The sequence below is a fragment of the Accipiter gentilis genome, chromosome 21 (genome assembly GCF_929443795.1).
Source record: "Accipiter gentilis chromosome 21, bAccGen1.1, whole genome shotgun sequence".
Classification (NCBI taxonomy): Eukaryota; Metazoa; Chordata; class Aves; order Accipitriformes; family Accipitridae; genus Astur; species Astur gentilis.
In genome coordinates, this window is record NC_064900.1 from 1232233 (window position 1) to 1240658 (window position 8426).

An 8426-nucleotide genomic window follows, 5' to 3' on the forward strand; every position below is an offset into this window, starting at 1 on the left:
ACAAAAACTCTGTTTGCCTTGCTGTCACCACCAAAGTAAACTGCAGCAATTGGTCTCTTTAGTTATTCTTTCTCTCTCAGCTCTGCTTTTATTCTAAATGGTGAATGCGGTACAGCTTTTTTTCTTGTAGCAGTTTTGAGCAGTGTTAGCAAGTGATGTTCTGCCTAAGTCAGACTTGAAAGTGTACCTAACATACTTGCAAAAGATTACTAAGCTTTCTAGTGGCTGTGAAAGATATCTGCCCCTTCAGTTGTGCCCCCACAAGAGAGTGGACGTTTATTCACATTTTCATTGGATCATTTACTACATCTGTTGTCTTCTCTTAAATGAGGAGAGGTGGAGGTTATAGAAGGCCAGCCCTCACTGTGGCTGTTGGGCAGCTCAGCTGAGAAAATCAGCCGCCAGGACAAACCACGTGCATCCAAGAATGTGGATAGGTTTTCCAGCTATCCTGATAACTTGCTTCCCAGTGGGTCACTTTCACCTTGGATCACCTTGTTGCCAGAAGCTCCAGCTGCTGTTACTAAAATAATGTTAGGCTCCAAAACAGTTACTGAAGATGTGTCTCTCTTTGTAGTGTCTGCAGGTAACTGTGAGGAGATGATCCATACTGAAGCTCCCCTTTATCAATTCCATTGGCATGGCCTGGAGATTAATGAGCTTGAGTCTCTTCTTCCCGCTTGTTCTCTGCTATTCAGGAGGGTTTAAGCTTTTCACCTGAAACTTGGAATGTTTTCCTCACACAAATGACTTGTAAGAGGATCAGTGGAGCATTTTTGGTTTTGCAGTCCTGAAGCCAAAGCTCTTCTAGGGCTTCATTATTAAAACGTTTCAGAGGACTCTGTAGGTAAAGAGCAATGCTGCTCTCACCTTGTAATTGTACAGGGACCCTGTCAAAGCCATCAGCTTAGAAGCTGGTGTTAAGTCTTCTGTTCCAAGTGAGCTAGCATTGAGTCAGTCTTTGCTTTTGCTTCGAGAAGGGGTGCTCGGTTTTCCCATTCTGCACAGAAAAAAAATAGAGGTAAGTTCTTACCCAGGCTGTGGCTTGCATGGTTTGTGGTACCCCTGCCACGGTCTGAGTCTCAGTCCCCAGACTGTCTTAAACCATTTTCCTGGGGCTTCCCTCCTTAAACAGAGAGGAAGTAAATCCTGGAAGGTGTCGGTCGCGTGTGTGGTACAGTCTTCATCATGGGAGATGCTGTGCCATCATCCAGTGGGTGAGAACAAATTTCTTCAGCTGGGGTTTATCCAGATGGCAGCTGGGTGCTCAGCTAACAGAACAAACGGAGGAGGTGGTCTGAACTTGAAAATGGGCTTTGGGCAAAGCGACGAAGGATGCAAACGCTCCTTTAAGTGGTTTGGTTTTGATGGGATAGGACACTGGATTGTAACGACCACCATTGGCGGCAAGCTTTCTAGGAACCGAGGGCTAGAGAGGTGTTTGAAGTGGTGGCCCTGTAATGAAGCTACTGCTGATGAAGGATAATAAGTAGCTTATAAATGCATGTGGTGTAATGTGAAAGAAGTGTGAGCGGGTGGGGGGGTGTTGCACACCAAACCAGGAAAGAAGATGGCCTGTTACTGTTCAGGTGCTGCTTACTGCGCAGCAGTAACTCTGTTCGGGGTAGCTCTGGTTTGGGAAACACAAGTCTCGGGTCTTCTGCGGTCAGCGTAGGACGCTGAGAAGGGGAGGGAGACCGGAATACTCCCGGTTTTAGACTAAAGCTTGGCTGCAGGGTTACCATTGTGCCTCTTGGCGCACCAAGAATTGGAACAGTCTGACGAGGCTATGCAAAACACACGAGAAACACCTAGGTGGGCTCCGATGCAGTGCGAGATGACGGCGGGGAGTGCTAGGCGGGCATCTCCGCTTACCCGCCATTCTGCCATTGCGTCCCGCTCCTGTCCGACGAAGGGGGCTTCAGCCAGCAGCGTGGAGTGCGCCGGGGACGTTCGCTGCAGCTGAGGGAATGCTCTGACGTGTATCTTTTTGCCGTCGTTCTGTCGGCGTACAAATAGCAAATTAATGGTCCTCAATCCCTGTTACAAGAAAGGCTTGGTATAAGTGGTTCTAGCAGGTTTGAGCAGGACTAGCCCAGTTTGAGGTAAGTGAATAGTGAACAGTTAGTCGTTTGGGTTTTTTTTAAACTGAGTTTATCCATAAGAAATGTGTTCAGTAAGCTGACTTGGTGTTTCATGCTTACTGGACAGCAAAACCAGTCTGCGTTCTGCGTCTTTAAAAATGTGTGTAAAACTGACTTAAGTAAGTCAAAGTTAAAAATCACTTGGGTTTTGGGGTGGGGTTTTTGGTTTTGTTTTTTTTAAAGATCACTCTTAATAGTTACCTGTATCACTGTAGTGATAATGGGATCTGAAAAGGAAGAGGGAACTTAGACAAAAATATGGATAAAACCTGAGGATTTTGAAATGGCTTACAAGCATAAATGCAAATGAAAGGGCGTTGAAAACTAACCTTGGAAGAGAGGGAATAAGGACAGTAACTGGGCAATATTTAATCACCAAAGGAGGAAAATAAACAGTAGAAGCTAGAAATCACAAAGTACAAAACTGAAGCCAGTGGGAACAAAGCCTGTAAGCGACAAGGCTAGAAACATAAGCAGCTTTTTTTAGAATGGCTTTTGTTTTTGATATAATTGAGCATGGCACATGTCCATTACCAACTGCAGATAGCAGAATTGTTTGTAATGAGAGGAGGGGGAAGTGTTCTGTAAATATTTATTCTGTGTTGGTGCTGGTGTCATATGGGGATGATGTACTTCCTAGGCAAACAGTAAGGAGGATTTTAAATAGCATCTATTGGGGCGAAGGCTTTTTTGATCAGCAGTCTTCATTCAGTAAATGGTGTTTGTCGTCCTGTGAAAGCCACCCGAAGGCGTCTGTGGTCTGCTCTCTGTCAGGCTCTGGACTGCTAGGGAAAGCCTACAAGGCTGGAAAAAAGCCAGCTCTGTGCTGGTCCTTAACGATGTCAGGAAGGCTGCCGTAGCAGTCCAGATGTGAAATACTGAAACAGCAGAGAAGTAAATTGCTTCTCTCTAAACCAAGCAAGAAATCCAGGGCAACAAAATAAAATCAGTTTGACTGGAAGCAGCAGAAAACGGTCAGTCAAAAATTACTTTTTTTTTTTTTTTTTTTAAAGATCACTGTTAATAGTTACCTGTATTACTGTAGTGGTAATGGGATCTGAAGATTTTACTTCTCCTAGAATTAAAGCGCTTAAAGGGGGGATACACTAAGTTAAAGTAATCATGAACTTCTTTAAAGAACTGGCTAGCTTGCAGATTTCCCGGCACAGCTGTCAGTGCAACATAAACACTTTCTAAAATGGAGCTGGAGAAATTGCCCTTTTAGAGTGACTGGAAATAACCTAGTTGATGAGTGAAGTCAAGTCTGAGTTTCAGGAAGCTGGAGCTGTACAGCACGACAAGAGAGAAGACTTCTGCCAGCCTCTGTCAGCCCATTTATGAATAATAATTGGTCGTGCACGTAAATGACCAGTTTATCTTGTCCAGCTGCGATTGCCTCAACTGCGGGCATCACTCCTAGGTAGCTGGGCAAGCGTGATCGATGAGGTTGCTCAGCAAAGGATTCCCTTTTCCAGCGGGCAGACGCGCTCAGCGCCGGTCGCCCGGGCTCTGCCACCACCGTGTCTGCTGTGTGATGTGCAGAGAAACCGTCCCAGGAACGACCGTCGCCTTCCACCAGTGGGACAACCTTCTTCATCTGTTACAAACATAGCAAGCGATTAAACCAGCCCCATAGCTCAGCAACGGTCAGCCTTTCATTAAGCGCTCTTAAGGTATTATTTACCTAACTATACCCTCAGAGCTGGGTGGTAGACGGTCTCTTACTGTCTGTTAAAGAGTTCACGTCAGGCTTCTGTGCTTAAGCAGACTATCTGAGGCTCAATTGTAGAGTGTTTCGGTGATAGTCACTTAGATTATTTGGGATCAAATCTTAGGAGGCAATTACTGCATGTTAAATATCTGTATCTTAGAATCGGCAACACTGATTGGAAGGGACACCTGGAGGTCATCCGGTTCAGCTTGCCCTTCAAAGCAGGGCTGCTGTCTGTCCTAAATCAGGTCAGATATATGCTGGGTAGCAAGACGCTCTGTAGCAGAGACAAGCGAGGATAAGAAGCAGCAGTTGCGTGGCTCCAGGTGAAGGGCGATGTTGCCGAAGATCTGAAGGCTCAATTCAAATGCTGGCCAAACCCGTCCAGAGATCTCAAGTTGGCAGCGGAGAAGAAAAACATTTCCAAGAGATGACTTGCTTATACTGGCTGAAAATAACCAGGTCCTCCCAGGATGTTTCTCATTGCAGATACGCATTGTCAAGAAGTGGTAGTTACAGGTGACAGCAGGATTGCTCCCCTTTGACATCTTCAGAGAAACAGGTCGCACTTCTTCCAAGTCCCAGCAAGGAGGGATACGGAGGATATCTAGTCGTTCACTTGGCTAAGTGACACACACCAGGACGTTGAGGTGACTGAGACCAGACCACGACGCAGCTACGGTGAACAGTCTTGTGCGAACTGGCAACAGGAATTCTAATATTTCACGTCTCCTGGAGCAGGGCAGGGCACACCCGTCGTGTACCGAGCGCTCGTCGGCAGATCGTTTCACGCAGTGTGATTATCCAAACTCCTGAGCAAGCTTCGACTGAGGGCCCTGCACGACGCAGACCTGGCTGGTTTGACAGTTTCTGAGTCGTCGTCGTCGTCCTTCGTATAATCAACCATGGCTCTACTTTTTCCCTGCCACGTGAACCAGGAGGACAAACAGTGGAGATGTTGACAAGCTGAGTGGCAACATCTGGGGAGTGTGCAATCCTTGACTGCTCTAAAGCAGCGACAGTGGGCAAGGACAACTGCAGCGTTGAAAGCGTTAGAGACTAATAGAAAGAAACAAAATGTCCTATCTTTCTTTCCAAAGGCAACTGAAGGAAGTTTCTCCAACTCCGTTGCCTAGCAGTTACAGTATCAGAAGAAATATAGCTGTTTCTATCAAATAAAATGCATTTCATTTATAAAAATAGTCAAACGTCTTGATTAATTTATGCTAATTTATGTTTATTCTTCTGAATGCATAAAACAAATGTGTTTGTTAGTTTAAAAAAGGCATTTTTGCCCCAGTCTTAAGGACAGACAAACCTGTGACAAACACTAAGCTCCTAAAGCCTAGTGTGAAAAAAGCATTCAGCAAATTGCCCACTTCGGTCTGTTTTTGCAGATGTACAATTTAATTTCAGAGGTTTGGGTTGCTGCCATCGAAGGGAGAACTCATTCAAAGCTGAAAACCAGGCTGGGAGGAGAAAAGGCTGGAAGTATTTTATTACACATTGACAAGCAGCAAGAAGAAGAAGTGAGAGCATGAGATTTCCTCGTTCCGAACGCCTGAAAGGACCTGGTCATTGGAAGAACCCATTTACTTACCACAGAAAGACTCAGGTGGGAAGAGACCTCTCTGGAGTTCTGTAGTCCTAGCCCCTGCTTGCACTAGGGAGAACTTTGTGGTTAAATCAGATTGTTCTTGCACTAAACAAACCTGCCTAAAAAGACTAGAGCAGTTCATTCAAGCATGCTTTTATGAATCCACTTCATTCTAGGTTGTATTATTAATTCAAGAAACCACCTTTAAATGCTGTTTTTGCAATCAATTAAATATTCCATTTTCTAAATGACAAGCAAAAAATGCTTCATTCACTACTTCCTAACAAAATAAAATGTAAATGAAGTATCTGAATTAATGCATAACTGTACAGTGCTTGTATAAATGTGAATAGATTAACATATCCACCAAGTTAAAACGCCTGCCAATTTTAATGTAAAGTCTATATTTATCAGCATATTCGCATAGCTCTCAGCCAGTGGCAGTAAACCTACCAAAATAAAGTACAACTGCAGAATGAAGATTATTTAACCTGTGATTAAAGTCAGCAATTCATATCATTCTGGTTTAAATCAGAACGCTCTCTAATGCTTTTGTCTGTGGAGGTGGAGACCTCAGCTCTGCTCTGAGCGGGCTGGTACACGCAGCCCTTCCCACAGGGCCATAGCTGCCGGGATGAAGGCGTTCAGCGTTGGGCTCTCGAAGTGGTTTCTGCTTCACGGACGACGTAGAGCTGAACTGGAAGAGGACCTCTCCTTGGCTGCTGTGCGATGGCTCCGATGGCTTCTTGGCTGGGCTGTCCACTCTTCCGTTCGTACCAGGTGGCAGCCGGTCTTTGGCTTTGCCGGTCGTGTTTGTGAGCGTGGAACGTGGAGAGTGGAAAATACTGAGACATAACGGAGATGTTGAGGACAACAACAAGACTAACTTGGAAGAGGAGCTTGCCTGCCAAAGGGTGGTCCCTCACAAACCAGACAGGCTCTTCCGAAGCTCAGGATCGACGTGGCAACCGGATAGCAGCATGGAAAACGCAGCTCCTTCCCTTGTAACAGCAGCAAGTTGTTACCCTGCTGTTACCCATCCCTGCTGCTGGCGTCAGGCACGCCGTAGGCCTGGGGGTTACAGCTGTGTACATCAGCCCGCGAACACCGTCTGCGGGAAACGCCATTTTCTGGCGGCTCCGAAAACAAGGTTGCAAATCTGCTTCATTGCAAAAATTATACAGCTTGTAATGCGTCATCGGGGTACAGCCTTAAAGGTGCCAAGTTACCCCTCAGAAATCAAAATACTGGAATTAACATCACCCCTGTGCTGCACGTTACTGACCACCGTAATTGCTTGATGCAGCAGCGGGGAGTAGACTCCCCCCGCAGCTTGCGGCACCGATGCCTCCTGTCCAAACTGCTGCTGCTCCTGTCCTCATCCCTTTCCCAAAGATGACTTCTTTTTTTGTGGAAACTCACAACACAGGTGCCCCACAGCCACCTGGCACAAACCTGCCCGAGCAGCCCAGCAGCGTCTCCCGACCCTGCCGGGTGCAGGCTGCAGACGAGCTGGCTTCTCAACGCGCTTGCGGACCGTAAGAGTTCCCTGAAGGATTTTTGACAACCTGAACCAAATCCAGGGTATGTCACAGTGCATGGTAAGTGCTAAGCAGCCAACCTGTCCTCACGTCACTAACCGCCTTCTTTCCAAATATACAGCAGCTTCCCACAGGCGTTGCTACTAGAGCATCAGCCGAGGATGACTTCTTTGACAGCTCCTCCGTCTCCTACCTTGTGTTTGAGGTCTCAGTGTACGTCTGGGGACTCCGGTCCGTTCATTCTTGTTTCCTGTTTTCGTATCCCATAAATCTCTTGCTGGCACGTGTAGATGCAGTCCGTGTAGCCAGCACCTGCCAGACATTAACACCACCGCGTGACGTGCCGCGTCAGTGTGCGCTCTTAGGTCGTGCATTTCCATCAGCCGCCGAGGTCAGCGCTGAGTTCCCCTGGGAAGCTGCTCAAGTCGGGATGACAGAAATCAGCCTGGGCTCCGCGGCCGCTGGGGAGCAGAGGGGATTAACCGAGTTGGGAGCTGAAGGCCCTGGAGTGGTCTAAAATCAGCTAATGAGCAATGCGTCTCAATGCGTCTCCATGCGTCTCAAGCTAAGCAATGGAAGACTAGGAATTGGCTAAAATTTTCAAGCCCCAGCAGCATTGCCTGTTTTAATGTGAGCGGCAAGAGCTAGCTGGAAAATGTCTCCCGCTCACTATCTTTCCAAGAAGCTGCAAAAAAAAAAAAAAAAAAAAAAAAACAAAAAAACTAAAATTCAGTGCTGTTAAACGCTCAGACTTCAAGCTTCTCAGAAACCTTACCTTCCAACAAGACATCTTAGAGCAAACTACAGCTTGTCTCCTGCAAGGGCTGGCAGAGCTACGTGCTGTCGCCCGACACCTTTTTAACAGACTGCACGGCTGGAGCGATTTGAGCTTTCACCTTGACAGCCCCTACGGCCGCTCAGGCTACGGGCGGGCGACGCATCAGCCTCCCAGTCGCGGCCGGCGCATCCGCAGCGCGCTCTGCAGCGGTTGCGTAGAGCAGAGCTGATCGAGTCTCCCGGGATTCGGGACAGAAGCGACCTCTTCAGCAGCATCCCGCTACGCTGTTGGAAACTTTTTGCCCGCGGCTCCTCTTGGGTTCTGCAAGGGTGTCGTTTCGCAGCCGAGCGGAGGCCGTGGGGTGATGCGGCGGGTACGCAAAGCCGCTGTGCCACCCTGCGTTTTGCTTACGGCTGCAGTTCTGGGAGCTGCTGTGCCAAGCGTTTTCTTTCCAACCGCCCTGACAGCTGCTTGCCCGCCGTGGTGACGGTCGTGTCTTTCCCTCTCGCGTTCAGAAAGCGCCCAAGCGCTGCGTCGGCTGCGATCCGCGGGGCACGCGTGTGGGTCGCTGAGTCCATACCCCCCACTTCGGTCTCTGTAGTAAGAACCGGGCACGTGGGTGTGGGGGTCTCCCTCAAAATCAGCCCTGTGGGAC